Genomic DNA, 5,656 nt, shown 5'->3' with positions numbered 1-5,656 from the left:
TGGCATGGGCTGCATGTTCTCAATTGGAAATAAACTAAAACTGGAAGTGCAAATATGCAACTAAAAAAAAAACAGTAACATGAGGTTCTCAGGTCCTCATTTTAATTCAGGTGATGACTTTCAAGCCCCATCACTTAATCTCAAACTCCAAGTTACATAGGAGCGTAAACACATCCTAGGGATTAGTGTCATGAAGTGGGAGTTCAGACCAGCCGAGAACCCCAATAAGTTCCCAATAATACCCACTAGAGGGGGAGATCCTGTTAAAAACCCCAGCTACACAATAAAAGGTCCTTGTAGAATCTTTATAAAAATAAAAAGGAGTATTTCCACAAACTGCCTGGAGGCACAAAACAAAGATCTATGGATTACAAAAGACAAAATGGAATTGCATGTAAAGGCAATCCAAAGCAAACAAGTCCTAAAACGGATGTCTGAGAGGCAAAGTGGTCAAAAACCAGAAAAGTCACAAAATGCACAGCAAAAGGCACAAGAAGTAACCAAATCCAGAGCACACTTACAGTGAACCACCAGGAACTGTAGGTGGGCACTCCAGACTTATAGGATGGAAGGCTATTCCCAGCAGTGACTGGGAGATGGGCCCACCCACAACACGCATGGAACATTACACAGGCAAAGAAAATACAGCAGATAATTAACAAAGATGGCATTAACATAAATACATGGCTCAACAAAGAACAAAAAGGTCATCAAAAGCAAGACTTCAAACCAAGGCTACAGGGTTAACCCTCACATATCGAGAACATCGCAGGGCCAGTTGATCCCGGCCCACAACTAGAACCAGGCTTTAGTGGCACCTGGCATAAAGTGTTTTGTCTTGGTAGAGTCCTATTTCACTCTACTTTCTCCATTTGTATTCTTTATTGTGTAGACTTTATCAGAATGCCTCAGAGCCCATAGACTTGCCACTGCTTATAAGGTATTGTACTTTATAACTTCTCCCCAAATTCCCTTCTACATTTATAACCTCAGGCAGATACAGGGTAAAAGGCCAAGCAGGAGTTAAATTACAACTTAATAATGTATTATTGATAATATTCATAAAATAATAATAATAATAATAATGAAGCAGAGTACATGTGAATATTGACAACCTTACTGTCTGATAATGCTATATATGTAGTTCCAGGTGGCACACAGACTTGTAGTTACTTAAGCATCTCTGGTCAAGTCGTCATTTGTAGGCAGCTTTCTTCAGGACAGGGTGCACGCCTGTCTCAATGTGGCTGCCGAGTTGTGCTCCTCAGTGTGTGCTATTCATGGCCAGGGTGTGGGGGAGAAAGAGGAAGGTGTAAAGAAACCACATTTATGCATTCTCTGTTTACATCCTTAGGCCAATAGGGCATTGTGACCTCAGATTTGAAACCAATCCCAAACAGGGACTGTCGGGGCCCTTACCCACCCAGGAAGCCCTGATCATGGAAGGACCAGGGGTGAGAGCATATTCCAGACAATTTCTCCCCCAGAACACTAGAGGGCAGCTCCCCTTGGTTTGCAGTGGGGCCACGGGCTTAGAGCATGGAAGCTCAACCTAGCCACTGCCAGGGTGTGCCTGGACCTTTCCTGAGCCCTATTTAGCAGCACTTCCACCACACCTGGAAGTGATGCCAGAAGAATCTCGTTGGACACCTGGAGTCCTACTGGGTGTCCTATAAAAGGAGCCAGCGACCACTACTCAGGGAGCCAGAGTCGGGAGGAGGTAAACGAAGCTTTCCAGGAGAGAAGTGGAGATGGAGAAGAGAAAGAGAAGGGAAGAAAAGGTCTGGGCTTTAGTGTTTTTTATTTGTGTTGTGCGGCTGTGAGGAGCAAGAAACGTTTATTTTCCACGTGAATAAACGGGTGTTGGGTGGCAAACTCGTGTCCCTGCCTGTCTTTGTCAGATTAGGTCAGTTGTGCATGCCCCTGGATTTCCACACAGCCAACTTTAGACCAATAGAATTCCAGTAATCTCATCTCCTAGTTGCTGGCTTACAGGCTCTTGTAAGTCCAAACACAGTCACCCCTTATTCCCTTGCTTTTCTCCATTAGCATCTTTGTTTTGCAAATGTGTCAATCAGCACAAGCAGCTGGCAGCCTGCTCACAAAGCAGCTGAAGTCCAGTCAGATGCAAAATTCAGAGCTGAAGTATAGGGTAAATAATATATTGTTATTTGGAATACATGTACATTTCATGTGTATTCCATGTCTACAATGATCTGTGTAAATGTAGGATGTCTGGAAATGCAAGGCAAGAAATGTTGAACACATAACTAAAACAGAAACTTTTTTTTCATGCTATGGTAATAATGACAAAATGCTGACGTGAAGTGTATAATGTGTAAAGAATAAATTCAAAATATCAAATAAACACTTTCACAAAAGGTATAGCAAAACAAGTGCACTTTTATTCAAGGATAAAAGCGAAGAAAAAGAAATTATTCAATTTATATGTTACTGGCAAAGTGTAAAAACTGAAGACCGACTCTCAATTGATACGAAAAAGACACATCCACTTGACTGGTGCAGAGGTATGAACTGTTGCCTCATAATATTTAGGTTGCAGGTTCGATCCCAGGTCCTCCTCGCAGTTACCATTTTGAGTAGTGAGTTGCTATCATTGTTATTGTTGCAGTATGTAATAAAAATATACATTTGATATAAGTCTGTAACATCCTGTGTAAATTTATTGTACTTGTAAAAGTTGGAGCTGAAGGAATAAAAGCAGATACACAAGCACAGCTCAATTGTTTCTTTTTGGTGTCTTGTTGAGCAAACAGACAGTAAAGTGTCTATGGTGGATGTTACTTTTCCTCACACACAGACATTCACATCAACATCCATCCATCCATCCATCCATTTTCTAACCCGCTGAATCCGAATACAGGGTCACGGGGGTCTGCCAGAGCCAATCCCAGCCAACACAGGGCACAAGGCAGGAACCAATCCTGGGCAGGGTGCCAACCCACCACAGGACACACACAAACACACCCACACACCAAGCACACACTAGGGCCAAGTTAGAATCGCCAATTCACCTAACCTGCATGTCTTTGGATTGTGGGAGGAAACCGGAGCGCCCGGAGGAAACCCACGCAGACACGGGGAGAACATGCAAACTCCCACATCAACATGTCATTTGAAATTGAACTGAATAAGAAAATCATTCAAATTCAGTTTTATTTAAGAATCCACAAATAAAACAGAAATAAAAGAATTGTTCAAATGACATGTTGATCTGAATGTCTGTATGAGAGGTAAAGTAACATCTTTTACAAGTACCATAAATTTACACAGGATGTTACAGACTTATGTCAAATGTAAGTTTTTGTTATAATAATAATAGCAGCTCACTACTCAAAGCGCTAAACACAGAGAAGACACAGGATTTGAACATATTACCTCACCATTACTAAATGGTAGCTTAGCCACTGCACCATATATGCAGACACATGACAGAGCAGCTTTACCACTGTGACAAATGGTTGAAAATGAAACATGCAAACACACACGCATGTGAACGTCTTTTAATTTGTACTGACTGTACTGTACTGTACTGTACTGACTGATTTCTTCGGTTTTATTCTTGAATAAAAGCATACTTATTTTGTTACACCTTTTGTGAAAGTGTTTTTTGGATATTTTGGCTCCACACATCTTACACTTCATGTCCAAATTATGTTGTTATTACTATAACATAGGAAAACATTTTAGCCGTGTGTACAGCTTTTGTTTCCCTGCATTTCCTCTGTCATTCTGTATTTACACAGATCGTTGTAGACACAGAACACACATGAAATGTATTTATTTCAAATTACGATATTTCATTCTCTATTCATACAAACGCATTGCCAGATAAACACTTCAACACGGACTTAAACTGTGAGGACTTCAGCAGAGTGATGCCTTCATCTGACTTAATAGGGGTTGGGGATTGGTGGGGGGGGGTGTAGCAGGTTGTATTCTGCTAATCTACACATTTACAAAACAAAAGCGGGCTGTCAGAGCAGTGATAAGGAGGTATGAGCTTCTTGCTTTGTGTCAGGAAAATTTAAGGAGGTTAGGGACAACGAAAAAAAATCATAAGCTTCAGGGACTCTAGTGTTAATCTATTCAGTCTTCGATTTGTTAAATCCATTTACTTGAGCCCAGTCCTACAGGGTTGGGAGGGTTCAAAACGGGGCATCGCCAATCTGCTGAACTGTCTTCATTCATGTCAAATAACATTTTTACATATTTAAATTGTGATGTGTAAATTCAGCACAGTGCAAGTGCTATTTCACACCGACTTTGTTTAGTAATTCAAAGCTGCAACAAGGAATAAATGGCAGCTTTTGTAATTTTGGAACAGTCTTTTGTGGTATTTTACCAGTTTTCATTTGTCACTTTTGATTTTATTGTCATTATTTATTTAGTATGTGAATTGAGCTTTAATTCACAAATGAATATTTCATGTGTATCACATTTATCTTACACTATCATTTATAGATACTGTAGCAACTCCGATCTTTGAGGAAACAGGCAGGCCAGAAACTGCAGGGTTGCAGAGCCATGAATGCTGGAACGAAGCTAAAGAAGCCAAGCTGAGCAGCTGTTGTTTTGACTGGAAAAGAATTTGAAGACGCAGAGCGCTCTGCCGACGGCCCGTGAAGACGCGACTCCCCTGAGGAGATGTCACCTGTGGCTCAGAATGGGAGTCAATCTGGGTAACCATCACAAAACAGCAAACATGCAGACCTTCCATTTACTGTTGCTTGTGTGTGCGTGTGTGTGTGTGTCAGTGTCAGTGTCAGTCCTTCCTCCACCACACATCAGATTGTTTTAATACACTGAATCACTTAAGGAGGGTGAATGTTGGAATACAGCCACATTATATTTCACTTTAGCAGAGGTTATTAAAAGTATAATGAAAAATACTTGATTAAATAATCTGACTGATTTTACAATGCTGGTTTTAATTGGTGAGCATTAACTGTTTTTTGGGATTGAAAGTGAAGCTTCACTTGGGTAGTAGCTGCACTGCTATCATCAGAATTTCAAGTGCCACTTTTCAGGAGTTTTCCTTGCTGCCGACTCTGCATTTATTCCAAGTCAATCGATGACAGGCAGCGCCAGCCTAGTGAGTCGTTCACTCCTCCTTACATTTAATAAAGACAAACCTGGCAGTCAGGCCTGGCCGAACATTGCAAGAAATCCGAAGTTTGTGAACTCCTGGCAGTTCAGGTAGACTTTCAAGCAGATAGGAAGGTTGATTCTAATTATTATTAAATATTTCTCCAACATAATGCTTTGTGCAAATACCAGGTAAATACCCTGTTGTCACTTCTTTAATGGTTTAATACAACATATGATAATATTAATTAGTAATGATTCTTTTCTGTGCTCTCCAACTGACACTCAACAAGTTTGATGGTATAGTCACAAATATGTGAAGTTAAAGATTTGTCAGCTTTATACTCTAGTTCAGTATTTCCCAACCATTTTTATGTTATGGCACAGTTTTTGTAAGTAAAAACATCCCAAGGCACACCACTCTTTTACTAACCACAAACACATTATATCTCATACACGTGCTCAACTGCCTGAAGTGATAGGACTACTGGAGAAGTCGGTAAAAGCGCAGCTCTGAGATCAGCCTTCGCAGACACGGCACTTAGAG

Source organism: Polypterus senegalus, chromosome 9 (assembly GCF_016835505.1).
Source record: "Polypterus senegalus isolate Bchr_013 chromosome 9, ASM1683550v1, whole genome shotgun sequence".
In the NCBI taxonomy this organism is placed as follows: domain Eukaryota; kingdom Metazoa; phylum Chordata; class Cladistia; order Polypteriformes; family Polypteridae; genus Polypterus; species Polypterus senegalus.
Note: the sequence above shows the minus strand (reverse complement) of the source record.